At 51.3% G+C, this 18,551-nt stretch overlaps 1 pseudogene; it reads left to right on the top strand.

Annotated features, from left to right (window-relative positions):
* Positions 1-13,255: 13,255 nt before the first annotated feature.
* On the top strand, positions 13,256-17,030 carry LOC119097656 (selenoprotein M-like; annotated as a pseudogene).
* The last annotated feature ends 1,521 nt before the right edge of the window (positions 17,031-18,551 follow it).

The following is an 18,551-nucleotide window of genomic DNA, read 5'->3' as shown; positions in this document are numbered from 1 at the left end:
TAAGCACGCTGAGTGCGTGTCGGACCCCGACCCGCCCGTGCATCCGCCCAGCTGTCAGGACATCCAGTGTGGGAGATCGCAAGTATGCGTGCTGCACGCCCCGCAGTGCTTTGCACCACCGTGCTACCCCATTCCGGTATGCGTCCGGGACAAGTGCTTTGCCGTTAATTGCAAGAAAGACTACGTCTGCAACGTGGTCCGGCGGAAGGAGGCGAGTGCCGACTGCAGCGGCTCCCTCGACTGCCTGTACCGCCCTCGATGCGTTCCGCGTGCGCTGCCAAGGGCGGCTTCTGCCCGCCGCCAGGCCAAGTGTCGCCGGTTGAAAAAGCGCTCTGCGATTACGACCGCGACTGCGCCGGCGCGGATCTGCTCTGCTGCGAGACGGCTGGCGGTCACAGCACGCGCAACTGCTCGCAGCCCGCCTTCCCCGACCCCTGCGAGCATGTGGAGTGCCCGAGGAAAAGGCCGGTGTGTGCGCTGAACCGGCGAGGCAGACCAACGTGCTTGCACAGGCACGATGAGTGTATACCGGACTCCTTCGACTGCCATTACGGGAAGCAGCTGTGCTGTTCCGACCATGCAACGCTCATCGCCACTGACCTAGTGTGTTAGCAGTGGTGCATCCGGCGGTGGATTTCGTGGGCTGAGACGCTTATCGTAGCGGTGCGCCGGGTGATAGATTTCGTGGTTTAAAGTACTTACCGTAGTGTCTACCGGGTAGTAGTTTTTGTGGGCTGATGTGCTCACCGTAGCGCTGCATCGGGTGAAAGATTTCAGCAAGATTGTACGGCCATGGTGGTAAGATGAATATTAAACGTTTTTCTGCGGCCAAAGTTTTTTTTCTCGTACTACATTCTGATCCCGCTCACACAGCAGCAGATGGAGGTATTTGTGGAACAAAACACAAATTAAGCCCGTTTGCAATTCACGACCACGCACGTACTAAGCTCGTAATCTTCATCAGTGTGTACAAGATATGCTGGCTTCTCCTTTCTTTATGTCAATGGTATCCATGGTTCAGCGACGGTGCCAAAAATGCTTGATAGGGTGACGAGGGCGTAAAACCATGACAACACCTGAATGAAAAATGGGCGAGAAATAATAGGCTGAATAAGTGGTGTCCTTGTGAATGATCACTGCTATACGAACCCATCAACTTATCAACACTGCATTGCGCTGCTCCACCATAAGATACAGCGGCGCGGGAACTGGGGATAGAGGCTTGGATTCAGACTCACAAATTCCTGCAAATTTAGCATTGGCCCCGCGAGCGTTGGCTGGAAACATGTTACAAACGGTTGTCTCTCTTTTCTCCCAACGTGAAAGGACGGCCGTTGTCCCATGTCGGCAGAAAACACATTATCGCAGTTTCGTAGCTTCCTCTCAGCAGGTACATATTATCGCCTAGACGATCTGGCTATGTCATGAACCAGAGTAGAAACATGTATTTGAGTGGTGGCTAAAGCTTCGCAGAGTGATATTTCATGCATATTTGCCCTGCAGCCACGGTATGGCTTGGCCCAATTCCAAGGGCATTTAGGTTCTCTACGGAAAATTATGGCAGAAAAAATCCCACTGTTTTTATGGGAGCGATAAAAATATCTTAACAACACACAGCTTGAGGATCACAGAATTCACGTACTCCTACCAAGTCTACACCAACAACGTTTATGGTGGGACCCTAAGCGCAGCCAAACGTTCTCTAACGTGATGCGTTTAGACTGGCAAAAGCGACCGCGGCATGAAATGTATCGATTCTACCCAGGCGAAGGCGATGCACGTGGCACACTGCTGCTGTGTTGATCCTCCTCTGCGTTATAATTAAACCAAACAAGTTTCAGCCCCTGTCGCGTGCTGAAACTGCATTCAGCTGTGGCTGAACGGGCGAACAAGTCCATGAGAAGGCCGTCAATTTTGACAACTTCAGGGAGCTGGGTTCACACACGTTGTTCTCCAGATTGCTGAAAACAGACTGGGGGGATACCGTTAACCCCTTGGCAAATGGCAATAGGGCAGTTGTCACCTTGCCCCTCTGGTGACTGCTCCTGAGCGCAGCCGTAGGGTTGATATGCGCAGCTTCAGCTTCTACGCGACCAGGAACAATAATTTTTACGAACTTAAAAACAGGGAAGAAATGAATTGAGCGGGATCTCTGCAGGTACGTAAATGACACGTCACGTCATGGCGTTGAAGCAAAACATACATAACACATAAAACATATAGGTACATACATAAAACATAAAACATATATATAAAACATACATAAAACATAAAACATAAAACATAAAACATACGAGGTCCGTTCAGGTCCGTCCGTTCCGAAAGCTTAGTTGGTTAGAGCGCTTGCGTTCCGATCCACCTAAGCGTAGCGGGGTGAATCCTTGTCGTTTTAGGCACTTGTTGCTGCACTGAAATCGCATGATATACGTTAGAGGCGCTGCACTTGCATGAAATTGCCCAGCCCCTCGCGTAAGCCTTTTGGCCCAGGGGTCATGCTTCTTTGCCACACGATTGTCTGCGTCCTAGAGCATTCTTGAATATTTGTTGCATACTGTCGGCAAGTTCAAACGGCATTCCAGTTCAGGTCATTGCAAAAGGCTAGGTCAAATGACGAGATTTTTGAAAATTTTCACTTCTTGCTTTTATTAAGCATTGCTTTGAGCCAGTCACCCGAAATTTATCTGAATTATGCTGTTTAAATATCCAAATTTATGATTTCAAAGATGTTTTAGGAATTGAAGGACATAGTGAGCATTGCAAATGTACTTTTGTATTCGGTAATTGTCCAAAACAAATCACTCATGGACAATGCTTTGAGAGTTGACCGCTGCCTGTCAAGCAAGCACTGCCGGAATACCGCCTGAAAGCCATTCCGCTGCAATTTGTAAGGCCATAAAGCGTTTATAGACCAATCAAACTAGTAAACCCACATGTCTACATACACCGGAGCGCTCCTGTAATGTTCACCAAATCTGCCCATGGCTGAACAAGTTATGAGGGTTGTAATTTTTGGGAGGGTGCAAGTTTTGACTTTAACCTTAGATTGACCTCAGCCAGCACTGAAATGTTTGGAACCTTAAAAATATTTCTGGAGCAAAACGGATGCATAGAGGCACTGCAAATTTTGTGTCGCTTTGTTTGCCGTTTTTTCCTATTTTTTGTTTTGCTAAGCTACGGCAATAGAAGAAAGGACGGACTTCCGTTACCCCAGCCGAGCCCGGCAAATTGATACTTGATCACACCAACCAAATCAGTTGAAAAAGGGAATTGCCGACACAATGGATTGCATTATGCGATAGCTATAACAGAATATATATATATATATATATATATATATATATATATATATATATATATATATATATATATATAATATTTCAAGGTGCATAATGGACAGAATATATGCGCGAAATCAGAAGGGGCCCGACAAGAGCGTAGGGCCCTCCATTGAAATAAGGAGTAGCCAAAGCCCAGTGCGGAGGGCCCGAAAGATGGAGCATACCCGAACAGATTATCAGGTGTCCCAGTCAGGAGTGAAGAACCCTAAATTCAAACACCAAGACCCAATAAATAGGTCCGGAACAATCTAGTGTGACCGAAGCGGCGAACAGATGGGGCCTCCGACAAGTGCGTAAGGCCGTCCATTGAGATAGGAAGTGCCCAAGACACGATATGGAGTGCTCCCAGATATTCTAGTGGGTCCGGGCAGGTTAACAGATGGTGCCCCGGCAAAGCGTAAGGCCTTCCGTTCAAATATGAAATACCCACGACACGATGTAGAGGGCCCCGAATAATCGAGTGCGCCAGAGCAGGTAGACAGATAGGGCCCCCGAAAAGAGCGGTGGGCCCTCCATTCAAAAAGGAAGTACCCAAAACCAGATGTAGAGGCCCCCCACGATCGAATGGGCCCAAGCATCTTGTCAGAAGGGGCCCCGACAGGAGCGTTATGCCCTCCATTCAAATAAGAAGTACCCAAAACCCTATGCGGAGGGCCCCCGAAGGATGGAGTACACCCGAACAGGTTATCAGATGACCCGGATGGGGGTAGAGAGCCCTAAGTTCAAACACAAAGAACTAATGTGGAGGGCTCCTCGAGCAATCCAGTGTGGTCGAGAAGGTGAACAGAGGAGGCCCCCGACAAGTGCGTAGGGCCCTATTCAAATAGCACGTGCCCAAGGCCCAATGTAGAGGGCCCCCGAACGACCAAATGTGCCCGAGCAGGTTATCAGATAGGCCCCCGACAAGAGCGTAGGCCCCCCCCCCCCATTCAGATAGCAAGTAACCAAGACCCAATGTATGGGGTCCCCGAATGATCGAGTGTGCCCGACCAGGTTAACAGGTAAGGTTCCCAAAAGGAGCGTAAGGCCCTTCATTCAATAAGAAGTATCCAAGATCCAACGTAAAGGACTCCCGAATGATCCAATGCGTCAGAGCGAGTTAACATGTAGGGCCCCGGTCAAGAGCGTAGGGCCCTCTGAGCAAATGCAAAGAAATGAAGGGCAACGTAGTATGCTCCTTAACGATCGAAGTGATCCTGCGAGTGGGCATATAGGTTCTTCGGAAACGGCATGAGGCCCCTAGACACTATAATGAGAGTTAAAATTTCCAGTCCACAACTAATCCAATCGTGGAATATGTTTGTGACTTATCATAGGCCCTTTACTTTCGCTTAAAACTGCTCTTAGTCGCCTTAAAGTTCGGGGATACCCAGTTTTGTCGCGTTTTGTGTTAAAAATTGCACCTGGTCGACCGGCCATGGGCCCTCTCGGAGCTAATGGTCCCCTTCGGGGCCCAAGGTGGGGGGGGGGCATGGGCCCGTAACCCTCCCCCCTGGATCCGCCTCTGGGGTGCCTGGGCGGCACAAATGAGCCAGCCACAGTGCAAACGGTGCAAGCCACAGTTTTTACAGAACACCAACACTCAGGGGACTTAACAAAGAGCGATTGCCAGCCATTACCACGATACAGTCCCCATCTAAGAATTATAATGCGCGAACATACGTGTACCTGCAAACTAACTGAAGCAAATAGGCATCACGCATCGCGCATCACTCAAACGTGCAAGCGAGTTGAAATAAACAGGCATCACACACCGCGCCTCAATTAAACATGCGAACGATTTCAATTGGGCAGGCATCGCACATCACGCGTCAGCAATCACTTACGCGTGCAAGTGATTTAGCGTTAGCACACATCACACATAAAGGCACATATCACGTTCGCATAATCGGCCATGATGAGCCCAGTATGTTAAGATTTAGTCGCCGACTTCTTATAAGAATATATTCACATATTTGCCTGCCTGGGGGTCCTGTGGTCTGCAGATGACTTTGAACTCTAAAAGGGTCACAGAGTCCATGCTTCCCTCGATTTCAACCAGAGCGTTTTTTTGCCAAAAAATTGTCACCGAAAGAGGCATTCCCTGTTTTGTTTTTAACGTCTCGCAGGTGTTCTTTGTATCTCAAACGAATAGGGTACATGGCCTCCCCGTCAAAGACTATGTCCCTCCCATGTTTTTTGCACAGTTTGCATTTGAATTCGTAGACCACGTTTTTTTTGCATGCAAACCACTTGAAACCTAAAACTGCATAAATGACATCTGTTGCCACCCGGGCACTTAGGTTTCGAGATGGAAAGTTTCATCCGATACTTTTTAAGCTTATTGTCGTTTTTCTAGACTATGTGTACGCACAGTTTCGATTCTCAAAAAGTGTTTGATTTTCAAAGCAAATGCCCATCTGTGTAAGGTAGGGTTAAGAATCCGTCTTCCCACAGGACGTGTTCCCGCCTCCTACCACCCATCGCCTCACGCGCTCTAGACTTTTTTACTTCTTCCAACATTCTACCCAAAAATTGCGGAGAATATCCGTTGCCCAACAGCAAAGCCATATATTGTTTATGCTCTTTTTTTCTTATAACTACTTGAATTGCTTAGACCCCTATAGAACATGTTACGAATCATGCTGTGCTTAGTGGTAGTTGGAAGCACAGATTCGCAGTGCAGAATGATACCAGAGTTGGTGGGCACGATGAAGAGCCGTTTCTTACGTCGTGCGGTTGTTCCTCTTTTTCACCGTTTCTAGCGTATCCAAATATGGGACCCCCTTTCCGTCCCCTGTAAGCTCTATCGTAAAAGCTAGATTTGGATGCTGGTTGTTCGTGAACTCTAAAAACCCTTCACGGTGTCCGTGCGTCCATACCCCAGCATAATCATCGATGCATCTAGCTAAAAAAGTTGGTTTTAATGGGCTCGCGGCAGGGCCTTCGTTTCAAATTGGTCTAAAAATATTATTACCAGAGGAGGGGTGCATGGGTTCCCTAATGCTATTCCCAGTTTTTTTTCTCGGTAGAAATCACCTCCGGAGGAGAAAACAGTATCCTGGAGATACTGTTCTAAAATATTGCAGATATCCTCCTTTGATAGACCGAAAGATTATGACTCCTGTGATAGAAACATTCCCTGGTTTTCTCCGATAAATAAGGCTAATATTGCTGTTATCGGACCTTCATTTTCGCTTCCGGCTCTTTTTCGTGCCCCAAGACGTCCACCGATCGTGTTTCATGTTAAAAAACTGCGTTCGTTCGACCGATTACGTCTCCCTTCGGAGCGCAAAGGGATGAATATGACTCCGTGCCCCCCCCCCCCCCCCGGCTGAGATCTGCCACTGGAATTGCCTGCTTAAAATGGCGCTGATGACTGGTAATCCATGGCAATACGACAAAGGGGCAGCCCTGCGAAGATCTCGCACTTCTGACAGCTACTCTTGACCCGCCACCTTGAGGTCTCGGACAGAATACCCGACACGGCGTCAGGTAGGAATCATGATCGGCATTGTATGAGACGCCACGCGTCGCCGTGGCGTCGCAACAGTGCAAGCCGCGCAGGTCGTATCATGAGACGTGCATCTTAAGCTTGGCTGCAGGATTCGGGTCGAAGGAAGCGAGGAAAAGTGACGACACCGCGGCGCTTTCACTAATGCGAAGGCCGTTCCACGCCGTGTGATCCGTTTTCAGACGTTCCTGGGCTTCAGATGATCGCGCCGTGGCTGCCCACTGCAGCGGGCGAGATTGCTGGAAGGTGCACCCAGCCGGCTAGTGAGGCCCGTAAACGACCTGATGCCGGTGGCGTTTTGCGGGTGTGGGACTTCGGAGATGTCCTCTGCCAACGCCTGATGTATGTTCCTGGGCGGAGGCGATGTAACCACGGTAGTCTACGCTGCTCCTGGTGGAGTCTACGCTGCTCCTGGCGGGGTCTACGCTGCTCCTGGTGGGGACTACGCTGCTCCTGGCGGAGTCTACGCTGCTCCTGGCGGAGTCTACGCTGCTCCTGCCCGAAGTGCTGGACAATGCAGACTATGTGCGTATGTTCGCAGTAGGTTTAGTCATGTGCGGGAATGTCGTCTACCTTTTTAGCGTTAGCAACATTTGCGAAGATTTGGCAATCCCTGCAGTTGTGCAAGTGACCTGTCGAGACCAGATATTGCCCCACGAAGAAATTTTAAACATTAATGTTGTGTCGTAAGGCATGTTGGGTCTTGACAGTCCTCCGCAACCTCCATCTGAAAGAATCCATTCTTAGCCTCACACGTTGACAGCCATCGCGCTCCATTTCCGACAGCTGCCATGGCATTTCAAGGTGAACGAACGGAAATACATGGGGAGGCAAATGCGCTTGTTTAATCGGGCTAGACCGACACAGAGACGTACTTCTAGTGACTTCTTGACCACCGGTACCGTTGGATGGTACCAGAGCGTTGGAGAGTCCACTGGTGCGATCACTTTCTGAGCTGCCAGGTCGTCCGCGGTTTGATGATGTCTCGCACTCTGTTCATCTGATGAGTCAAAGCCATGCGGGCATGCAGGTAACATGACGTCACCAGATACCCGTCGTCGTTCCTCAACTCCTGCTACTGAGGTCGCGTCGGTTACGGTCGGGGCTGAACTCCTGGTCAAGTGTTCCCCGCCGCTTGTGTCAGTGGACGTGTGGATGATGCTGAGGCCTGGCCTGAGCGATGAGCGACGATGCTTGAGGCCTGAGCAACATCCTCGCTGCTCCGCTGACTGTACTGACTGGCCGACCTGGTGTCCTGTCGGCGCGCTGAACACAGAGACGGACTCTGCCGCGGCCGGCCGCGACCGCGGGACGACCTGTATCTGGGCGGAACAGCTACGTGGCAGGACACTGAACGCAGCGGAGTCAAACCAGCTGATAAGCACTCCCGGTGACTCCTTGACGACGTCCCGAGTCGACTAGCCGAGCGAGGAAACGTCGACAACCAGTTCGGTAGTGTTTGGGCCCGCAGCGGCAGCATTAGGAAATGCTGACAACTTGTGCGGCAGCATTTGGGCTGTAGCGGTAGCATCAGCCTCATAATCAGTGGTGTAGGTCAGAGTTCCTTGGCTGTCGTCGTGACTTAATTGCACCGTGATCTTTGGCGCCAGTAAAGCAAGCAGCATGCTGAATACGTCTGCAAGGGCTGCATGCAGGGAGCATTGCAAAGGCCCTGCTCCAGTGCGTCCTGATGTTGAGTTCGGACTACGCCAATGCGATAGGGAACGAGACTGAATAACGAGTCTGTCGCCAACCATGGATGGCGACAGACGCTTGGAACATGGTCCGGTCTCGCACACACGCGTAACACGCCGTACTTACCACTGGACACGGGCTGAGATCGCACTGACTAGATGGGTCAACGGGTACGGGCACCGAAGGCATACCGGTCGGCCCAGCGGTAAATCAACGTCCACCAGACGCCCGGGGGTGGAGACATCTCTGAGTCCAGAAGAATCTAGTGTCCCCCGTAATAAACTTGAACTAGTGGGCATGATGCCAAGTGAGTGCCAAATCCGAAACTAGCATCCAAAGACAGCGTACGATCCAGACGATAAAAAAGCTGAATTATCTTAGTTTAGCCAGCGCCCCGCGAAGCGTTCCAGTGCGGTCAGTTCAGAATGACTAATTGCACATGCCTGAACAGCAGCATTGTTTTGTGCGGGAGACAGTGACATAAGCAGGCACGGATCCTGGTGTCTGGGCGAGTGGTCTGAAGTCCGGCTAAGTCCAGGTAGTGCAAGCTGAGACAACCGGTTGTCTTAGCGCCTTCTATTGAGTCGCTTAAAAGGACACTCACCGCCATAACAGCCGCACCTTTATCCCGGATCATGAACTGGTTGGATATTCGCCTGCGGGGAAAAAGGCTAATGTAGTAAGCCATAAGACAGCGGTGGGTCTCATTTCGGAGCAAAAAAGTACGACTTAACGGCCCGGCAGATAGGATTTCGTAATCGAATTTATGGGTAAACGACCGTGAGGCAGCATGTAGGCGGCGTAGGTGGAAATGCGGCCCAGTGATGCATGGGCCGCAGGGCGTTTTTTTTTCTTATCAGTTTTCATTTTTCCCTCTGAAGGAATAAGAGCTAATAGCTACTGCGAGATGACCGTGCATGAATTTTAAGGCAGTCAACTGACGAAATCACGCGTTCAACGACCCCATTAAATAAATCACCGGCGCTCTTCATTGCACTGTGGTCCAGTGAACTCTTTGTGAACCGATAGAACTCGGAAGCTTTGTCATAATATTTATCTGGGCTGTAGAGACATGAAGGACCTCACGAAGATAGATCGAAATGTGTTAACAATCCGTATTAACAAAGCCAAACCATGTTTGTCTGGAAATGTTCAGGCATAGGCTAAAACCTTTTGATGATTTGTTTCACCACTCGATTCTGCAAAGGAATATACATTCTCGGGCAAACATGGGATGACCTCGTTCGTTTTTGAACGAATTGCGACGCGATCTATCAAACATTAATGGCACCCCTTATTTCCCACAAAGGAGAACCATAGAGCAGAAAACTGGGGGCGCATTACGGTTCCCGGTTAATGCCTGAAGGGCTGTTCCGTCCCATTGCGGGATGTCTTCCGGTCGCCATTACGGCGACACGGGGGGATCCCCTGGCCGATCGGGAGGGCCTTGGAGGGCTAAATCACGTCCAGTTGCTCCCCACCCTGATGCGGGAGGCCTTCTGACCCGCGCAGACTGCAGTTGACCCTGAATCGACGCAGAAACCATCATGGACGCAACAACATCCCTGATCGCCGCCGGTGGCCCTCCAATTAGCACATAGATTCCAGTTCGACTTAACGGGTCCATGCTGGACTTGGGTTGGAGGGCCCACCATTCGGCGCTGGGGGCCCTGACTGACACAGGACTCTTCCAGTGCCTCAATATGAGCAAACATCAAAATTAGCTGTGGGGCCGGGCTGCCGGCCGGGGGTGTGGCTGACTGTCCCGCCCTGCCGCCTAGCGGAGTCTACAGCCGGCCGGCTCCCGCGCTCGCGCGACTGGCGGACGGCGAGTGTTGCCCCACGGTGGTTGCCGCGGTGGCCCGCGAGGCGGACCCCGCGGCGAGAGGTGACGTCACGATTTGGGGCGGTGCGTATGTCATTGTGTGGCTGTTCCAATACAAAACAAGTTGAAATGTAAACATTAGGATGTTTGAGCATTAATAAGATGTGATCAAACTAAAAAAAACATTAAAGGCTGTCATGTTTCCTTTCAATATCAGAGGGCCCCCCGGACCAACGTAAAAGGCCCCTCTGTCATTCGGGTCCCGTCCCCGTTCCTTGTTGAGCAAGTGTTCTGACAAACTAGAAGCTCCCTGTTGAGCGCAGGAATGCTCTGTCTCAGTGGTCCCCCAATCGGTACAAGAGGCCCTCCAACCGACATTTGAGATCACGACGCTACGGACCGTGACTAAATGACCGTAACTTTTCTTAATGTGACCCACAGCCAGCCCCTTTGGGCCGTTCAGCCCCCAATCGAACCCTTGATCTTTGGTCTCAAGAGACCCTTGGGCCCCTCTTCGGGCCCCCTCAAACACGCTCCCCGGCCAGCTTGGGCCACTTGCCATGACACCACCACCCTGTAAGGCACTGTGGCCCCTAAACGTCAAAGCAGCCCCTCATTGCGTCAGGGGCCCCCGAACATCTCGAATCGCAGCCCCCGGCCCTCATTCTGCTTGGGAAATGGATCTCGAGTGCTCAGACGGACATGAAACCGACTGTTTGGCTCCGTGTTGAAGCGTTATGTAACATGGATAGAAAACCCTAAAAGATGACCCTAATAGAATCCCTCTGACTGACATTTCAGGTCACGGCACTTTGGATGGGGCCAGGGCTTGAGTCAAATCAGGCCCTTGATCTTTAGTCCCGAGGCCTCTCCGGCCCCTCTTTGGACCTCCTTAAACAAAGCTAGTGACCAACTAGGGGTATGAACTGTGGGCCCCTGACCGACACAGGGGCCTCACTCACTGTTTCAGGGACCCAGACCAATGCAGACTGTGGCCCCCGGTCTTGCTCCCGCTTGGGAAATAGCCCCTAGGGTTCAGACTGACAGTGAATCAACTGTTCGATGCCCGTGGTCTCTGGCCGACATAGACACGCACATTGTCTCAGGGGTTCTCAAACAGTGCAAGATGATTTCTGACTGATATTTCAGGCCACGGCCCTACGGTCCGCGATTCTGTATGTGACCTACAGCCAGTCCTTCGGGCCCTTATGCCCTCCAGTCGGGGGTTGGACAGTCGGTTTCGTTGGGCCACCCGGGCTCCTCTTCGGGCCTTATCGAACACTATCCCTGTTCGGCTTGAGCTACTTGCGAACACAGGACCATCTAATAGATGTTGTGGACCCCTGATAGATACAGGGGTCTCGACCAGTGTAAATCACTGACCCCGGCTTTGTAAGCTCATTAGAAGTGGGCCCTCAGGCCCATACCGACACGTAACCGACTGTGCGGTACTGGTGGTGCCTGACCGACATATAGACCCATATCGACTCATGGTGTTCCTGATCAGCGCGAAGGGCCCTCAGACTGTCATGTGAGGGTCCGTCACCGCAGACCGGGGCTCCTGAATAAAACTCTGACCCACCCTTCGCGCCCATACACCCTCCAATCAGAACCTTGATTGTCGGCCCCAATGGGCCCCTCCAGGCTCTTCGAGCACCTCGAACACGGCCTCTGGCCGACTTGGGGCCCATTGCCAGCACGGGGACTGTTGTGCGCTTCGAGGCCCCGACAAATGTACTTCTTTGGCTCCAGCTTTGCCCTGCTTGGGAAATGAGCCCTCAGTCGCATGCCGCCACGAGCCAACTGCGCGTTACTGGCGTTGCCAGACTGACAAATGAGTTCTTATCCACCTAAGGGCCCTGATCAGTGCGCAGGGCCCTCTGGCTGGCATTGGTGTGCCCGGCCATGGGGGCCTTGCCCCCGAATGCGACGTCCGGCCGGCCTGTCCAATCCTTTGGGCCCTCAAATCAGGCCCTTTATCGTAGGTCCCGTGGGATTCCATGTGCCCTTCGGAAGCTTGGGGGGGAGGGGGAGGGCAGGTGCCCCTGTGCCCCCTCTGTCTGCACCGCTGGCTGCGCTTCCAGCTCCTTAAACGCAATACGTTGCGTAACGAGCAAGTTGTTCCCCCTTCCCTGTATTAAAAGCAATCATGGTTCGCGATACCCCATCCCTTTTGTCCATCGCGGAACTTTTTTGATGACGGCTCTTGCCTCTGCATTGACAAGGGCATACTTATATGCGGCGTGATAGACGTGACAACATGCACACCGCCTTAAAGTGAGCCAGTGTTCTGCATGTTGTCATCAAAAGGCTTCCATTCTGGCACATCCGCCAGCAAGGTTTTAGTGATTCAGTATTCCTCGGAGACAAGCGCTCTCTCCCCCCTCTCGCCGTATGAAATTGTTACTGAGCAAAAAGTGCACCGATTCATCGGCTTACAGATGCTGCCATTGATAAATCCGAAGTAAAATTAAGGAGACCAAGAATGTTAGAAGTGTCTCGTCGTGCAAGAAGTTTGGCGCTTGTCAATGAGCTTTCGGCAAATATCGTTGAGTCGTCACCCCCCTCCCCCACCCCGCTGCCCGTCACACCAGCTTTTCTAAGCATCCTCCACCCGTGGCCATACGCCACGTAACCCCTGACGCGTTACGTGGGGTGATCGACGTGATGCAAAAATATACCTTAGTTCGTTTGTATTTCGCTTAGGATAGCTTGGGACGACCTGAAATGAAACAGTCACTCTGGAGGATTTTTCTGTTTAAATCATATTTTGCGTCCATCTGTAATAGTGTAATGAAGACTCCAATGGCCCATCTCATTCGTTAGAATTTCCGGGAATTCTTGGTTATGACGCCGAACACAATACTGCCGCAGGAGACGACACCGGCCGCTCAGTACGGTGCGTCGAGTCGGGGCCGTCGCCGGGTTCTTGGGTTGTCGGCCGCAGGGTCCATTGTAAATCATACTTAGAAGGTACAACAGCTCGTTTAAGCAGTTTGTGGTAAGCAGCGTTCTGAACCGTAAAATTTGAACATCTCGCTGGAACAGACGTGTGGGTGCTTTGGCCCGTGACCACATTTCCCGTATCATTTCCCGCCTGCTATCAGTCAGGGCTCCCAATACTCTTACGGCATTCCCCCATGTCTTAATATGTTTTGCCTCTTGAGTCAGGCTGGTGACACTTAAAAGTGAAGGCCTTGATTCCTTGAGTATATGGTCTTAACTTACTAGTGATGGCGCGATGCCCAGTCGCCAAAAAGTCCATACAATACCCTGAACATCCATGTGACATGCATGCACTGAGCTCTAAATTTTAATGTCAGACTGCAAAGATGCTTGTTTACCCAGCATTTATGGATGTCTAAAAGTTCTGTTTGTCTAGTGCAAGGCAACATTTTGTCACATCTCAGTGTGCCATTCTATTCCATATTTTAAGGGATTATGATTGTGGTGCTAGAAGGAAGTTTTACACAAGGGTATTCTGGCCTGAGTTTAGTCACACTGGAGCCTTCGAGGTTCAATGGGGGTGAAGTGCAACAATTTTTTGGCAGAAATGCCATGACTGTAGAGCTTATATTATTTTGTGGCAGCCCATGCTACCATGTAAATGAAATGAATGAAAGCATTTGAATTGAATGAATTGAATGAAATGAATGAAAAAATGAATGAAAGCAATGAATTAAATGAAAGCATTGGCTGGCAAACTCAGTATGATTATAGAACTTTTTAAACATGGCAGTGGAATCAATAGTGGCTGGTAGATGCAAGTCAAATTATCAGAAAATTCTTGAAAAGCAACAGTCTGCAAAGGTTTCATGTTATAGCAATTGCTAAACATGTTGGGAATAGCAGCAAAATCAGACAAAAGCTAAGCCTATATACACCATAAAATGTGAATGATCTGCCACCTTTTGCTTATTGGACCTCTGCTATGCTGGTCATCTTAGCCTACCATGTATTTTTTCAGTTTGGACCTGGGGCACTATTGTACGTTGTATTTTAATCCATTTGACCATGTTCAGCAATGCACTCAAATTGGTCAATTTCATTATATTTTTTTAATATTTGCATCAACCATTTGCATCCTGAGCCATGCTCACCACCACCAGCAGGTTTATTTTTCAAAAATAACTAATTTTACTGTATTTTGGCTACACCCCTGTGCAAAGCTTAGTGAAGTTTGGAAAATGTGCTTCAAAATTACATGGTCTGGTTCCAGTGCATCACTATGAGCTGGTAAACATGGATACCTATAAATGGTGGGAACAAAATAATTCATGAATTTTACATTGAGTTGTAATCATTCATTGCCCTTTAAGATGTTGCAAATGTTCTTTTGGACCTATGGCTGATGGCCAAATGGAGGCCTATTCCCCACTCTGTGTAAGCCCACTTGACCTATGACATAGCATACCTAACTTGATGATAATTTAAGATTTTAGGGTGTGTAGACTTTAGATTCCTTTAATGGCAAAGTAGAGTAAGTGTAGTTGTTTCCGAACAAGTTTGGTTGTTTACATGGCAACACCTAACTCAAGCTGCTGACTGATAACCATTCGGTCAAGCCATACATACAGTGATAGTCCTTCTAGTGTAGTGTTTAATGGAAGAGTGCCAATGCTGTGATCTTTGAGATTTTTGTTCATTGTGAGAAAAATAAGTGATATCACCATGTCACATTTCTGAAGGGGACAAACATGTCACCATTGGCAGCTGCCATGAGAACCACTAGGAACTCATCTATTGGGAAAAAGGCTGTGGCTATAGGGGCCTTTTTTGTTCTTGTGAGCACATACTAAGTGTGGTATCATTTTGCATGGGGCATTATGGAGAAGTGCCTTATTGCCAGCTGGGTATCCCAGGTCTTGCACAATGCACACTCATGATCTCGACAGTCAGCATTTTTGTATGTTGTAGTACAAACATAGTCATGTTTTCCTGCTACCTATCCTGTTATAGTACAAACATTATCAAGTGTTCCTGCTATATTTCCTGTTATGGTACAGACATAGTCAAGTTTTCTTGCTATCTTTCCTGTTATGGTACAAACATAGTCAAGTTTTCCTGCTATCTTTCCTGTTGTGGTACAAACAAAGTCAAGTTTTCCTGCTATCTTTCCTGTTATGGTATGAACATCATCAAGTTTTCCTCATATTTTTCTGTTACGGTACAAACAGTCAACTTTTTTGTTGTGGTACAAACAGTCAAGTTTTCCTGCTATCTTTCCTGTTGTGGTGCAAACATAGTCAAGGTTTTCCTGCTATTTTTCCTGTGTGTGGTACAAACATAGTCATGTTTTCCTGCTATATTTCCTGTTGTGGTACAAACATAGTCAAGTTTTCCTGCTATCTTTCCTGTTATGGTACAAACATCATCAAGTTTTCCTGCGATATTTCCTGCTGTGATACAAACATAGTCAAGTTATCCTTTTATCTTTCCTGTTGTGGTACGAACATAGTCAAGGTTTTCTGCTATGTTCCCTTATTAAAACAGCATAATTGGGCTCAATCGTATTCTGCAATACAGAGATGGCAACTACTACCCATCTCGCATTGTCCAAAAACCCCACTGCACCGGACCGAGCAATCCCACTTGCTGGCCTAGGGAGGACGACCCCCGCGTGCAAATGCGGCGGGAGCGTGCGGGGCGCGCGCTGACGGCCTGCCCGGTGTCCCCCCAGAGCCGGCGCCCGACCGGAGCGGCGCCAAGATGCGCGCCCTGGCCACACTCCTGCTGGCCGCCGCCGTCGCCGCCGCTGGGGCCGACGGCGAGGCCGAGGAGCCCGTCGACAAGAGCGTCTTTAAGGCTCGCATCGAGGTCAGCAACCGCGACCTCTGTCGTTCAGAACTCACGTCATGCTGAAGCTGATTGCAAAATGTCGTGTGCATTTTTATACTTTCAAATGTTCATGTGGTCTTTCGCCGCTTCTTGGCGTTCTGCGTGCTTACTGCGCGATTCGGTTGACAGAGCTGCGGAGGATGACGTTTGAATCGGCTCCCCGAGGTGAAGAAATTCATCTACGAGGACATCCCTTTCTTTCACAACGTCATCTTCAAAGCGGTGCCCGGTGCGCCGCCTGAAGTCGTTTTGCTCAACAGACTGGACCAGGTTAGCAAGTGTATAGTTCTCATAATCGATAGCTGTGATGGACATCATTTTGACTGAAATGTGTATAGAAGTCATTGCCCATGTGAACAGAATCCCGCGTGGTTCGCACTCTGCGGACTGGTGGGGGAGGGAAAGGCGGCGGTGAGTGCAGCAAGTGTTCGTCATGAGAACTTCGCGAATATTACGAAGCGGTACTTTAAACCAAAGGTGTGGAGACCGTTACGTGCAGTGAACCTGAACACACGGTGATCTGGCGCTTCTGCCCAAAATCGAGAACGTGGTTCCGTGATACAGTGCCTAGCCACCCACTGCGTGTTGGCCGCGACTGACATGGATCATGGCACGTGACGAGGGCGCGCCGCGTCCGTCCCCTCCCCATGCCGCCGCTGACCCGTGCGCCGGCCGCCGCAGGAAGTGGAGCGGATCGACCTCTCCAAGCTCAAACCGCAAGGAGTGCAACGCACTGCTGGTGAAGAAGGGCTTTTTCCGGCGCAAGAGCCGCTCGGACGAGGTGCCCGAAGAGTACCAGGAGGGGCCGTACGCGCCGCACGAGGAACTGTGAACGGCGCGCGCTGAGGCGGCCGCCGGGCCGGACCGGCCCGCGCCCGTCCGCTGTCGCCGCCCGATGACGCCCCGCCCTCAAAGGCAGCCGCCTGGGACGGGGCCGATGCTGCGGCGGCGCGGGCGAGGGTCTGGTCGGGCCAGTCCGGCGCCCCGCGACGGGAAGAGAACGGGTGGGTGGGAGGGGGGGAGGGGTAATCGTGCTTGATCGTAGTGTCCGCTGTTGTTGATTGCCCTTGCGGCGTGACGCGGCGGATGGCACCGGCAGCTTGTCACGGTCGGGGCGCGGCCGACGCCATCACGGCCAGCGCTCCGCTGAACACGCGCGCACACATTCCGCGACGCCACCCACATCGCGCACGCCGGCGGACGTCCGAGTCCCGCATCACAAGCCGAAGAAGTCCCAATGTCGCCTGTCGCGTTCAGTGTGAGTCGGTCCCGGCTGACTCCACCGAGCGCAGTGAGCGTGCTCGCTGAGGCTCGTGCCCGCGCGCGAGGCAGGCGGCAGCTCCACAACGGCCAGTGACGGCCGGTGGTCCCTGTGACCTGCGGGTACACCGTCAGCGCGTCCTCGACGCCAGCCCGTCCGCGCCAGTAGTCACTTCGCCGCGCCGACTGCAGCTGCTCGGATGTTTCCAGGGGGGGGGGGGGGGGGGGGTGGGTTAGCGGAGTGGTCGTTGCTTCGAGATTCTATGGGATTATGATGTACTCAGTATCATTTATAATCACGTGTGCGCACGTGTGAAGCGGGCCAGTATTTTTACACGTTTTTCGCAAGTGACATAACAGCATTACTGACGTCATTATTTTCGGATTTTGTTATCTCTGTGATTACGCTTTTGGACAACAAGCAATAAACAATCAAACCACCGCCGCTGCTTTCTGCCGCATGCGAAGCCGGAGACCACCACGAATACAGGCTGTTGGAGCTTCAAGCATCACGTCTGCACGGTGAGTTCGCCATCGGCGGCGCCGTCCGCCGGGGCTGATAGACCGAGGTCACGCAGCTGCCCGCTGGCTGGCGGCGGTGTTTCTGATCGCGCCGTCACAGTCGCCGACGGTGTCTCCGACACAGCGGGGGGCGCCGCTGGCTAGTCCTGAGCCGCGGTCTGGCACGGGAGGGCGCCCATAAAGTCTTGCCCCGAAACACGACCTGCTCACCAGACTGCACGCTGATCGCGAGAACGGAGAGCCATGGCAGTTCCTTGCCGGGCGTCGGTGAAGTTGGAAGTCTTCCGTGACTCACCCGGCTCAGAAGGGACACCGCTTTACCCAGGGGTTCTTGATATCCGCCCCCCTACAGCGTCACGTGAGGGACGGCGGCGACCCCAGGCCAATGGTGCATATCACTTCAAAGCGTGACCGCTCAGACCTGTGACGCTCGACAGCTGTCACGCGGCACGTGGCCGCCGTCGGACCTGTGAAGCTCGACAGCCGTCACGCCTCACAGTGCACGGTACTGTGGACCACGGCCGTATCATCCTCTGGCTTTGAGCGTTGGAGAACGGCGTACCCACCGACTGGACTGGAC

Source organism: Pollicipes pollicipes, unplaced genomic scaffold (assembly GCF_011947565.3).
Source record: "Pollicipes pollicipes isolate AB1234 unplaced genomic scaffold, Ppol_2.1 Scaffold_2543;HRSCAF=2982_pilon_pilon_pilon, whole genome shotgun sequence".
Taxonomy (NCBI): domain Eukaryota; kingdom Metazoa; phylum Arthropoda; class Thecostraca; order Pollicipedomorpha; family Pollicipedidae; genus Pollicipes; species Pollicipes pollicipes.
Note: the sequence above shows the minus strand (reverse complement) of the source record. Positions and strands in the feature narration are given on the sequence as shown.